Raw genomic sequence first — 14,092 nt, forward strand, 5'->3', positions numbered from 1 at the left:
AGGGGGCAGACGTTCCAACTGATAGGTTAGCTTGCTGTGGGCACTGGTGGGCTGGACTGGAAAGTGAGGTGTGAGGTGAGAGGCTTCAGGAAGCTCCCAGAGTTTAGCCAGAGCCCTAGGCGGAGGTGAGTGGGGGTGGGAGCCAGGAGGGACCTGGTGGCGTGGGAGGCTGCTACATGTGATCCAAGAGCCCTGGACTACACAGCCCTCCGCAGACTGTGGCATTCTCAATGTGCAATGTATAATCTTCAGAGTTGCTTCTTTTTATTTGTTAAGTTTCACTAACTACTCCAGGAGAGTGGGTAGCACCATTACAGGGGGGACAGGCCAAGCGTACCTGCCTGAGGCCAAGGGGCTGCTTCAGGCTCCCAGAGACACAGCAGAGAGGGGGGTGGGGCGAGTCGGAGAAACCATGTCCAAAACTTGAAAGGAAGTGGGAGGCAGCAAGGGGCTGAGGGTGATAGGGGCCTAGAAAAGCTGCTGGGTGGGGGCAGCCAAGGAGCCTGGTGCCTCTCCCACAGGACAGGCTCCACATCCCCCCATCCTCCTCCCCGTGACCCATCACCCCAGCTCTCCTCTGAGGCCCTGCCTGGGCTCGCCCCACACAGCTTTGCACCTGCTGTAAAGTCCGCACAGCCCTGCCCACAACACCTCGCCCACCCTGCACAGCCCCGCCCCACACAGCCTTTGGGGACCTCCTCTGCAGGAGAAAGGGGGAGGGTGCAGACAGGAGGTCACAGGAGGCGGGGGCAGAGCAGGGCCCACCAAGTTAGATGGAAGGGAGGGAGGGAGAGACCCCCCAGGACTGGGGACAGAGATGGGTGGGGAAGGTGGGCCGTGTGGAAGCGTTGCCCTCGGTTGAAGTAGAAATCCTGACCCCATTTTACAGACCCCAGCAGAGAGTGTGTGTGTGTGCGTGTGTGTGGAGGGCGAAGACAAAAGAGGGTGTGAGGGGACTGGATGGATGGAGACTAGTGATGTTTGATTCATGGCCTATTTATTTTATTTTGTTAATATATTTTTACGATTTCAGAGAGGAAGGCAGAGGGGGAGAGAGATAGAAACATCAATGATGAGAGAGAATCGATCTGCTGCCTCCCGCACGCCCCCTACTGGGGATTGAGCCCATAACCCAGGAATGTGCCCTTGACCAGAATCGAACTCAGGACCCTTCAGTCCATAGGCCGTGGCTCTATCCACTGAGCCAAACCATCTAGGGTGGCCCATGGCCTATTTAAAACCACTGCAGTAGGCTGAGCAGGGGTCTTACCACGATGGTGTTACCTGATAATGAGGGTGTCGCTCCTTATGTTGGGGTAATCAGAACTGCAGCAAAGTAAAGAAACACCCATGGAGCTGCAAAGGGTTTCCACGCACATGATGCAATTTACTTCATGTGGCAGCTGAAGAGGGTGAGCTGAGCCTTGGAAGGACATGAGGTCTCCAAGACCAGGGGATGGAGGGAAAGTGCATGCTGAGCATTCTGTACCGTGAGTTACAATCTATCCTATCTAATAATAGACAAACATGGTAATTGACCATACCTTCGCTACGCCTCCCACTGGCTAATCAGCAAGATATGCAAATTAACCCAACCAAGATGGCGGCCGGCAGCCATGCAGCCGAAGCGAGAAGGAGACTTGCTTGCTCCAGATATGGAGGAATCGAAGGTTCCCCGCCTGCCATGGCCGGGCTCTGAGCTCTGAGCTCCGAAAGCTACAAAGTTTCAATTATAGAAGCTAAACAAACCCCAGATACCTGCTTTCAGCAGGCCGTAGCCTCAGAGCTGGAGCGAGCAGGAGCCTGGCTCTCAACTCCAGTGACAGCAACAAAGTTTCAATTATAGAAGGTAAATAAATCCCAGAATTTAAAAAAAAAAAGAAAAAAAGGAGAGGCTGGGAGCTTCAGTCACGGGCCAGCCAGAAAATGGCCCTCAGTCCCTCACCCAGACTGGCCAGGCACCCCAGTGGGGACACCCACCCTAAAGGGAGTGAGGCCAGCCTGCAAAAAGCCATGAGCCCCTCACCCAGGTTGGCCAGGCAACCCAGTGGGGACCCCTACCCTGATCCGGGACACCCTTCAGGGCAAACCAGCCAGCCCCCACCCGTGCACCAGGCCTCTATCCTATGCAGTAAAAGGGTAATATGCAAACTGACCCTAACAGCAGAAAGACTGGGAATGACTGGTCACTATGACACACACTGACCACCAGGGGGCAGATGCTCAATGCAGGAGCGCCCTCTGGTGGTCAGTGCGCTCCCACATGAGGGAGCTCTGCTCAGCCACAAGCCAGGCTGATGGCTGCCAGCACAGCGGTGGTGGTGAGAGCCTCTCCTGCCTCCTCAGCAGCGCTAAGGATGTCCGACTGCAGCCAGAGGGATGTCTGATTGCCAGCTTGGCCCAATCCCCGGGGGAGAGGGTCTAAGCCAGCAGGTAGACATCCTCCGAGGGGTCCCAGACTGCGAGAGGGCACAGGCCAGGCTGAGGGACCCCCCCGCTGAGCGCACAAATTTTTGTGCACCGGGCCTCTAGTATATATATAAAAGCCTAATATACTAAGTGTCCAACCGAGTGGTTGACCGACTAGTCACTATGACGTGCACTGGCCACCAGGGGGCAGATGCTCTGACTAGTAGGTTAGCTTGTTACTGGAGTTCGGCTGATCAGGACTGGGCAAGACAGGGCAGGACACACACGGGAGCCCTTCTGTGGTCCCTCCCATGGTCCCTCCCCAGCCACCAGCCATGATGGGCTCCAATAAGGACAGAGCAAGATGGCCAGCCAGGTGGAGGGACCCCACCCTTGCACACATTTCATGCACTGGGCCTCTAGTTTTACACATAAATCTCTTAGAACAGGGACTGGCACATAGTAATTACTCAGTAAATGCTAGCTATTACTACTAATATGCACAAACCTATTAAATATTTTTTGGGGTAAGGATATAAATATAAACATCTCATTAATGAGAGTTGTTTCAGTATTCTTTCAATTTGTTGCCTAGTTTAATTCATGCCCATATTTCTTCTCAGTATGAATAATAAAATGAAGAAAGGCCTCAGTCTGGTTTACTGAGAAGTGTTTATCATTATTTTAAAAGGAATAAACTAAAAGTGGCACTCTGTTCTGGCTAAAAGCAACTGAGAAGTGAAGCTTCCAGGGAAAGGAGAAAGGGAGGGAACAGGAGAGGCTTGGCAGGGTGCAAGTATCTTCTGATGTGGGGGAAAACAAAAGAATACTAAGTGGGCAAATAGAGTTGCTGACTCTTCAGCAAGCAATTGCCCCACTTATACGACCCCACAGCATCTCATTCATGTCTCAAAGCAATTAACCTTCTACTTGTCATTATCTTTTTACATATGCTTTCTCCTTTTACACAGTGATCTACTTGGGGGGGGGGGGGGAATTGTTCTATTCATTGCTGTTCAATAGTTGCTCAGTAAAATATTTACATGGCTAAACTACCGAATCAGTAACAACTACTTCAATGGGACTCTTTGCATTGTAGATAGTGATTCCCAAAGGCAGAGCTAAGACTCTCACAGGCACTCCTACACAACCAAGGGAAGTATTGAGCTAGAACTGACTGGTCATTAAGGTACTGGTAATGGATCTCTGATCTCTGTTCTGGGGATAAATTCACTTGGTAAGCATAACATATTTTTGAAGTGCAAACATTTTTAAGTTTTGTGAAATTTTTTAACCATAACTTTCTTTTTATTTTTTAACTAGAGGCCTGGTGCATGAAATTCATGCACGCGGGTGGTGGTGGTGGTGTTCCTCAGCCAACCTGCACCCTCTCTAATCTGGGACCCCTCGGGGGATGTCCCACTGCCGGTTTAGGCCAGATGGGATTGGGCCTAAACTGGCAGTGGGACATCCCTCTCACAATCTGGTACTGCTGGCTCCTAACCGCTCGTCTGCCTGCCTGCCTGCCCCTAACTGCTTTTGCCTGCCAGCCTGATCTCCCCCTAACCACTCCCCTGCCAGCCTGATTGACGCCTAACTGCTCCCCTGGTGGCCTGGTCACCCCCAACTGCCCTCCCCTGCCGGCCTGTTTGCCCACAACTGTCCTCCCTTGCCGGCCATCTTATGGAGGCCATCTTGTGACAATGTCGCACGATGGTGTCACATGATGCCACCTAGGCTTTTATTATATAGGACTAGAGGCCCGATGCACAAAATTTGTGCATGGGGAGAGTCCCTCAATCTGGGACCGCTGGCTCCTAACTGCTTGCCTGCCTGCATGCCTGCCTGCCTCATCACCCTTAATCACTGCCTGCCTGCCTGATCGCTCCTAACCCCTCTGCCTGCCAGCCTGATCACTCCTACCTTGCAGCCCTGCTGGCCTGATTGACCCTAACTTGCTCCCTTGCTGGCCTGATCGCCCCTAAACAGCAATCTGACCTCCCTCTGCAGAAGGCAACCTGGCAATCAGGGGAAGGTGCCGCTCCCATTACCCCACTGCTGCTGCCACTGCCAGCCTGAGCCTCGGCCCTTGCAGCCGCTGTGGCTTTGTGTCGAAGCGGCTACAGTGTTTTGGACAGGTTCAAGCCTTGGACTGATGAGAGGGCACAGTCCTCTCGTGGCTACGTGCAAGTCCAAGCTTGGAAGGCAGAGCCTTCCCAGAACAATTATAGCCAACAGCTGTAGTTATAAGCTTGAGCCTGTGGTCTGAACATGTGGCCCCATGTGCCTGAGTGATAGAGTTTAGGTGCATGTAATTGAGTGGGACTGAAACCCACGAGAATGTTGTAAACAAGTTGACCACGCCCTTACTTTGCCTCGTGGCATCTGCTATAAAATAAAGACACGGCTTGTGGGCGCTGGCGCTGTCCATCTGAGGGGCAGCGTCCCGCCGAAACCCAGATTTCATTCTCTTATCTGTCTTTTCTAAGCCTTTCATTGCCCCCACTCAGGGTCACTGAACCAGGCTGAGCTGGCATGAGTATGCCATGGCCGTGCCAGCTCCCCACAGCTTTGTCTGGAAGGATGTTAGGAAGGTTGTCTGGAAGACATCTATTCTAATTAGCATATTACCCTTTTATTAGTATAGATATATTTTTTTTAATTTTTCAATTAGAGTTGAGGTACAGTGTAGTTTCAGGTACACAACCCAGTGATTGGACATTTGTTGTAATAACCATAACTTTCTTTTAAAAAAAATTACAAATATTTGAGAATCTACTATGTAACACTTTATAAGGCAGAGGAATGGACTCTTTAAAAGACTAAGCATAATGTGGGATACAAATACAATCAGACTATTAAACCATAGCATAAGTCTGAAAGTAAAATCAGAAAAAGAGTCCTTAATAGTGTGTTGTGGGATAGTAAGAATAAGTAATTATTATAGCTGGGGAATCAAAGTGATTTTAGTGGCGATGTAATATTTGAGCTAAATGTTGATGTAAATAATCTAAATCTGTGAAGAGAGAGTAGTATACCATAATTTGGAAGTTGATTGATGTGCAGACATAAGTAGAAATATCTGTGAAGAATGACAAACTGTAAAGGCATTCCCAAGTCAGAGTATTAATATATATGAAAAGCTGGCTATCAGTTGATGAACTGTCTCTATAATGGTGAAATCAGTCCAATAAAACAAAAAAGAATGCCCTTTAGAAAAATTCATGCATTTGTTTTTTTCTATTTGTGTATCAGATTCGTTTTTTTCTAACTGTGTATCAGATTCGGAACTGTGCTGAGTACACTGGATATCATGGTGATCAAGACAGAATAAGCTCTCTGCCCAAGAAGTGGATTCAGATAATTACATTAATAATTACAATGTGATACATTCTATATTAGGTGAACTGCTAGATGTCATGGGAATACATACTTGTAAGCTATTTATACTTTAACTCATTCCAGAAGTATGGCCGAACTATACTGGAACAATGCAAGTGCTTGCTAGTGGCTTTTTTTTTCCCCCCCTTGAATTTCTTCTGATTTGGTCTAGTTCAGAGTAGATTGCCATATGTGAGTCCTATGTATACTGTTTGCTATTTAAAATTTTGCTTTTTGAACTACCTATCTAATTATGGATATATCAAGCACACAAAAAATACATTTATTTTGTTAACTATTTTAAGACTAAACATGGCAGCATTTTTCCTACCTCAGGATTTCTTTTCTGTTAAGGGACATCCTTTATTATAAATAACAGCAATCTCAGAAAGATTACAATGATGATGGATGAAACAGATACACTATACTCTCTATTGCAAGATTATATCTACAGGGCTGAGAAAAGTAAAATCATGCTTGTACCAGTAAATTGAACAAACACAGCATAGAAGTCACAGAGGAAGTTATGATAGGCAATAACAACTCCTATCATTTTAATAAGTAAAGATTTGTGTTGGCCCTTTTTGTGGTTCTTCAAATACAATCTATAGTCTACATCCCTATAACAAATACTTCCTCAAAATTGTAAACCACACAGTGGGTCTGCTTTAGAAACAAAACTTCTGGATTTATTAGTGCAAAAAGCATGTTCTCCTATTTCATTTCAAGTTTTAGAGAGGAATAAAACTATCTTTTTTCTCTCTTTTTCATGAAAAAGTTTAGTTACCTACAGCTGCCACAGGCTAGAAGACTAACAAGCTAAAATATTAAATGATCCAATAGATAGGACATTTACCTCACTGGATCTCATCTAGTTCATGACCATGGCTCAGCAGTCTAAGCAGGAGAGGAAGAGCATCAATAAACTGAGCAAATAACGTTTTATGTGAATTGCATAGAAAATAATGAACAGAAATACACTGTTCCATTGCACAGGATACAATTAAGTATAATCATTTAAACTAAAGCAACAACAACAAAACCAGAAGCTAACTCTGCCCCATCACTGAAAGAAAGATGATCAGTTCAAGTAGTCTTAAATACAGTATGGTGAAAAGGTCCATAGGACATGCAGAGTGAGAGAACAAAAGGGTCTCACTCTCACCGGTGGGACTCAGGTCAGGTGAACTGTGTAGTTGTCACTTAAATACTGTGTGTTTAAGTTTCCCATTGATATCATAAGTTGTACATGCATGTGTGTATTTTAGAAGGATGTACTATTTTGGATTAACTTGTGGAGCAATTGTAAAAAAGAATGAACAAATTAGGCTGTAAAAATGAGAATGTGAATAAATTCCAATTCTTCCAGAAACTTGAGATTAGATACCCTCATTTCATTTATAAGAAAATGAGAGATAGGATCAAGTGTGGATTAATCCCTTCTCTTTAGGATAGTCTACTAATTAGACACATTGACACTAATTATAACAATAACTAACATTTACTGAGCACTAACCATGTGCAAGGCCCTGTTATAATAATTTCATATAAACTATCTCACTCAAAGCTACAAAAACACTATATTACGAATAAGGAAACTAAGACAAAGGAAAGTTAAGTAACTTGTTCAAGGTCAACAATCTAATAAAAGGTAGGTTTAGGATTCAAATTAGACATTGCAAAGCCTATTCAATATTAGAATATTCTGACCCAAAAAGATGAAAGAGATCTAGCTAATACCTTGGGAACAGCTTTTCTGGGCCTTAGATCCTTCATCTAGAGCAGAGGTCAGAAAACTTTTTCTATGAAGAGCCAGATCATAAATATTTTAGGCTATGTGGGTCAAGAGCTAAAATTAGGAATGTATATTATGTAGGAACTTATAGAACAAGAGGAAAAACAAATCATATTATACTTTTTAAAATAAAATTATTTAATTTAAAAATATTAATTTTAAATAAAAGTATTTATTTAAAATAAATCACATTGCTATTTCATTAACAAAAGTTTAAAAATAATAAGCATATATATATATATATACACACATATATAGTCATATAAGTCTATTAATAAAAACAGAACTCTTTTTTAGAGGATAACATTTTGCCTCCTCCGGGTTCAAAGACAGTGATCCTATCATGAAATGAATTGCAAATGTCCATCTATACAAAACTATTCTTAAGAACAAACAGCCAGCTGGATTGGGCCCAAGGACCATAATTTACCAACTACTGATCTAGAAAACCAAGGACTGTATTACATGATTTCTAAGAACTCTTTCAACTTGAAGATTGTATGGCACTATCTTTCTTTATAAGCATAATAATTTTGATTTTTCCAGTGTCTTCATTGCATTTATTTTAAAAATAAAATCTGCCCTAGCTGGTTTGGCTCAGTGTATAGAGCATCGGCCTGCAGACTGAAGGGTCCCGGGTTCGATAATGGTCAGGGGCACATGCCCTGGGTTGCGGGCTAGGTCCCCAGTAGGGGGCATGCAGGAGGCAGCTGGTCAATGATTCTCTCTAGTCATTGATGTTTCTCTCTCTCTCCCTCTCCCTTCCTCTCTGAAACCAGTAAAAAATATTGAAAATAAAAAAAAAATAAAGTAATCTGTAAATCCTTTACTCCCCATATTCTAATAATTAAATTGAATGGATGAATGTAGCTATAGCGTCAAATATTTATATCTGCTTAGCAGATTACTGTTTTCTTAATTTCTTAGGACAATTTAGATGTTATTGCATTTCTATAGGCCCCTTTGAATGCCATCACAGAGGAACTTGCTTTCTGTTGTAAAGGAATTTGAGTGGAATGTTAGCAGCAAGGAGAAAATCAGCATAACACTGCAGTGAAAACAGGGAAAGAGTAAATACAACATACCTATAGTTTCCCTACTGAAGGAATCTTCATATGATTCAATTACACATTTCTATGGTAATATTTAGAACTTTAAACAAACAGTTCAAATCTATGCTTCACATAAATTAGCAATGGGTTTGCAAACTTTGGTTTTTATATAGTATTATTATTATTATTATTATTGTTATTGAAACTCCTATAGTTAGTCATGGGAATTTCTCAAAAGGCTTCCAGACTTACAGCTTTCATAGGAGTTAGTAAAAGAGGTGGTCACCAGTATTTATAAAATCTTTTCAAAATACACCAAAAACATAAAACTTTCTTACCTTTACTTTGAGTAAAAATATTAAGAACTTACTGGCATACATTCATTTATACTCAATTGCCCTAACCGGTTTGGTTCAGTGGATAGAGCGTTGGCCTGCGGACTGAAGGGTCCCAGGTTCCATTCTGGTCAAGGGCATGTACCTTGGTTGCGGGCACATCCCCAGTGGGGGGTGTGCAGGAGGCAGCTGATAGATGTTTCTCTCTCATCGATGTTTCTCACTCTCTATTCCTTTCCCTTCCTCTCTGTAAAAAAATCAATAAAATATATATATTTTTTAAAAAGCAAAAAAAATTTTAAAAGTTGATCTATGACATTTGAAGTCAAATGTCACTTGATTAATCAATTATTTAAGGTTTCACTGAACAGATATAATTTGTGATTATCAAAGTAATAGAAAATTAGCCAACAATTCTAGATGACTATAGAAAAATAGTACTATCACACAAATTCCTTAATGGTTCTAAATGAGGTTGGCCTTCATAAAATTGTCAAGTCTTTAAGAATCCTCACTTTCTCCAAAGTCTATTTTATACTTTGCCAATACAGTGGGGCCTTGACTTACGGGTTTAATTCGTTCTGAGACCGAGCTCGTTAAGGAGCTCATTAACTCAAATTACTCTATCAACTCAATGCAAAAAATCCACGGAGAGACAGCTGGTATCTCGAAAAACTCATTAGTCAGGGCACTCGTAAGTCAAGGCCCCACTGTATACTACATTTTATACTCCAAGGTAAGCACAATCAACAAACCAACTCATGCTGTTTTGTACATAGTTCCTAATGGTTCTTCCAAGCAACATCTTTAATTTTGACAAGGGCTTTATTAACTTACAAATTTGTTTAATTCAAAATTACCAAAAATTGCCCCTGCCCCACAAACTAAAGTATAAAAAAATTTGAAAACAATCCCACCACTTAAAAATAAATTTTAACAAGAGGTGAGAGAATCATCCTGTGTCCCTATAATTTTCCTCAGTCAGCCCCTAAGATACCACTTTGGAGTATGTCCTTCCCATTTTTTGAGACAGTAATATTTCACTCCATATCAGTGTAACATAAGAGAAGATAAGAGAATTACTTTTATTAACATACAACTTCCTATTTACACTTAAAATACACTAGGTGAATCTTTTCAGAGCAGAATATTTGGATCTATTTTATGCTTTGTATTAGTCAAATATAGTCTAGTGTAAAAATGTATTAAAGTATTGGAAACCTAGAAAGCTTTGAAATTTTTTCTACTATGAATAAAGTTGCAATAAAAATTCTAATGTATATGTAAGTATTTCTTATAGAAAGATTATTAAAAGTGGATTCTTGAATCTTAAGATCTAGTCCTTTAAATTTTTTGAAGGAGAATTCTTTAAACATTTAAAACATCAAGTAATTTTGTTAATAAAATGATTACTATTACTTAGTAATATTACTTATCAATATTCTAGGCAATGTGATAAGCTTTTTAAATACATTAATATATTTCAATGTACAAGGGATATTATATATAGAAATTCTGATGGTCCAATGATGAAAGACTTAATTGTCACACTTTGGAGTTGGATTGACCTAAGAGCAATGAGAAATCATTGAAAGTTTCTAAGTAGTGGACCTTCGCATCTTCATTCAGAATATACCATTTCTAGGAGGAGAAGAAGGAAAGACCAATCAATCCAGCTGCAGGGGACATATGGTATATGGAAGGCTTGGAACCAGACAATGGAGGGCAATACTTGAAGATGGTGAAGTTTAGGAAGGCTCAACACAGCCACCTTCTTCTGTACCCCAAAGTGAAACAACTCTGAGACTTAGGAGATAAGCCTCTCTTTTCAAGTATTATCTGTCACACAGACAATGGCAACAGCTCAGAGCAAGAGTAGGTAGAGGATATGCTTTCCCAGATTGCCTATTGTTTTCAGTGGCCTCCAGAGAGCCACTGTTAAATTGGAGAAGGAGGGATGGGAAAAGCTTGGGGTCAGTTAAGAAATAAACACCGTTTTCAGGCTTAAAACTATGTTTTCTTGAGAAGTGTTGCAGTAGTTACTCACATATGGATATGGCCTGAAACAAACTGACCAGAAGCCAACTAAGTTTTTGAGGAAACTGCATTGCCAAAGATCTAATCTAATAAAAGACAAACATGCAAATTGACCGTACCTTCGCTATGCCTTAAGCCAACCCACCAGCCAATCAGAGTGACTATATGCAAATTAACCCAACCAAGATGGCGGCCGGAAGCCTCGGAGCTGGAGCGAGCAGGAGGCTTGGCTGCTCCAGTGATAGAGGAAGCCAAGCTTCCTGCCTGCCGTGGCCGGCTCTGAGCTCCACTGAAGGCAACAAAGTTTCAATTATTGAAGGTAAATAAATCCCCCCCCCCCAAAAAAAAAAGGAGAGGCTGGAGTTTCCATCGCCGAGGGGCTTGGCCAGCCTGAAAACGGCCCTCAGCCCCTCACCCAGACTGACCAGGTACCCAAGTGGGGACCCCCCACCTAAAGGGGGTGTGGCCAGCCTGAAAACAGCCATCAGCACCTTACCCAGGCTGGCCAAACCTCCATGGGGTGAGGGTCCCCACTAGGGGGGGGGGGCTTGACCAGCCTGCAAAAAGCCATGAGCCCCTCACCCAGGTTGGCCAGGCAACCCAGTGGGGACCCCTACCCTGATCCGGGACACCCTTCAGGGCAAACCAGCCAGCCCCCACCCGTGCACCAGGCCTCTATCCTATATATAAAAAAGGGTAATATGCAAACTGACCCTAACAGCAGAATGACTGGGAATGACTGGTCACTATGACACACACTGACCACCAGGGAGAAGATGCTCAATGCAGGAGTTGCCCCCTGGTGGTCAATGCGCTCCCACAGGGGGAGCTCTGCTCAGCCACAAGCCAGGCTGCCAGCTGCCAGTACAACGGTGGTGGTGGGAGCCTCTCCCACCTCCTCAGCAGCACTAAGGATGTCCGACTACAGCTTAGGACTGCTCCCCACTGGCAAGTGGACATCCCCCGAGGGCTCCCGGGCTGCCAGAGGGATGTCTAATTGCCAGCTTAGGCCCAATCCCCTGGGGAGCAGGCCTAAGCCAGCAGGTGGTCATCCCCCGAAGGGTCCCAGACTGTGAGAGGGCACAGGCTGGGCTGAGGGACTCCCCCCCCCCCCCGAGTGCACAAATTTTTGTGCACCGGGGCTCTAGTATAAGAATAAGAAGAGATATGAAATTGAGCATAACTGGAGCAGACCTCTTCTAGCAGGTCAGTGCTATTCCCAGAGATGGATTGGGAATCAAAAAGTTAAAGTAGTGAATGTCCAATGAAGACAGCAGTAAATAGTTGAGTTTATTAATTGTGGAGCTCAGGTAATAGGTTAAGGTTGAACTTGAGATAAATATCTGGGAGTCATCAGCATATAAATAGAATTTAAAGCTATTGGATAGTATAAGCTCATCTAAAGTGAATAATGGAGTGGAGAAGGAGGAGCTAACTAAAAAATGCCGTGTCAGTAAGGCAGGAGGAAAAAAGGAAAAAGTATTAGATCACATTTTAAAATGCTTCCCAGAGTTTAAAATGATATTGAATGTAAAATGTGACTGAAAAAAAAAATTAAAGGTGATAATAGGCCTCTATATCAGGGTACTGACAATTCCTATGGCAAGAAAGAATAATAATCCAATTAGTTAATTATATTATCATGTAAAGTCAAATATTTGTTAAAAATAAGAAAAACGTTGCCTTCATTGTTATCATTGGTAGCTAGATATAAGACCTGGAAAGATACCATGTAAGTTTACATTTTTTAAGTTGGAGGGTATTTTAGAGATCAAATAGACCAATTTTAATTAATAGTCAAGGAAGCAAATTTGGAAAGGGGAAATCACTTGCTTGAGCTCCAAAAGTACAATATGGCAAGGGTGGGCTGTAACTCCCAGAACAGGACTCTTTTTCTCACAAAGAAAATGTGAATTCATTGACAGAAATTTGTTTTCATTTGTCCACAATGTGATTTTAAAGTAAAGACTAAGACCCATTTAAAATGTGATGTGTTGTTCTTCAAGAGTTTTATTTTAGCAACCATATTCTCAATATAATTTGCCTTAACACTAGAAGTGCAAACAGAACTACAATTTGATATTTTTCAGTCTGCCCTCTCCTATTGTACATATTTTTCACCTGTCTGAGATATAACAAGCATTAAACAAAACGTATTGAATGAGTACACTGATTCTCTTACACCTGTTATTTAGCATTTAAATGGGTACATACACTATTTTAAGCTATATTAGAATTTAGATATAAAGAAGGTGTGTGTGTTTTTAGATCTTCAGGAAAGAAATTTCTGAAAAATTAAATGAATGCACTATTTATCCATAAATATAAAAATAATAGACCACATTTTTTTCTCACATAGAAAAAGGTGCATAGGAATAGAATATATGTAAAATTTGGAGTAAAAAAAAAGAAGATTATGGCCCCAGAATCACATCCCGCTGTAGCTTTTAAAAATGTAGTTAAAAGAAAAAAAAATGTTTCCACTACACACCTATTACAATTACTAAAATAAAAAATGTAGACAATATCAAGTGTTGACAAGGATGTGGAATAGTGGAAACGCCTACATTTCTCATGGAAATGCAAAATGTCACAGCCACTCACCAAAAACACTTTGCCAGTTTCTTATCAAATTAAGCATACACATAGCATCTGACTCAGCAATCCACCACCTAGAGAAGGAAAACTTTTGTTCTCACAAAACCCTGTACACAGATATTTATAGCAGTTATACTCATAATTGGCCCAAACTAGAAAAAAACCTAAATGCCCTTCACTTGGTGAATAAATAAACCATCTGTGGTACATCCACACAAAGGAATACATCTCAGCAATAGAAAGAACAAGCCTTTGACACATAAAACACATGGGTGAATCTTAAATGCATTATGCTGAGTGAAAGAAGCCAACTTCAACAATGTACATACTATATGACTTCATTTATAAGACAAATCTCAAAAAGACAAAACTATAGTGATAAATGAGATTAGTAGATACCAGGGGTGGTGATTGGGAGAGAGAAAGCGATAGAATAAAGAAGTCCTTTGGAGTGATGGAACTCCTCTGCAACCTGATAGTGGTGG

At 42.1% G+C, this 14,092-nt stretch overlaps 1 protein-coding gene across 10 annotated transcripts in view; it reads right to left on the minus strand.

The window, feature by feature from the left end:
- The window catches only part of ZBTB20 (zinc finger and BTB domain containing 20), an 892,970-nt gene that overhangs the window by 494,191 nt on the left and 384,687 nt on the right, over positions 1–14,092 (minus strand). The gene's annotated exons all lie outside the window — the stretch shown is intronic.

Source organism: Myotis myotis, unplaced genomic scaffold, assembly GCF_014108235.1.
Source record: "Myotis myotis isolate mMyoMyo1 unplaced genomic scaffold, mMyoMyo1.p scaffold_m19_p_2, whole genome shotgun sequence".
Taxonomy (NCBI): domain Eukaryota; kingdom Metazoa; phylum Chordata; class Mammalia; order Chiroptera; family Vespertilionidae; genus Myotis; species Myotis myotis.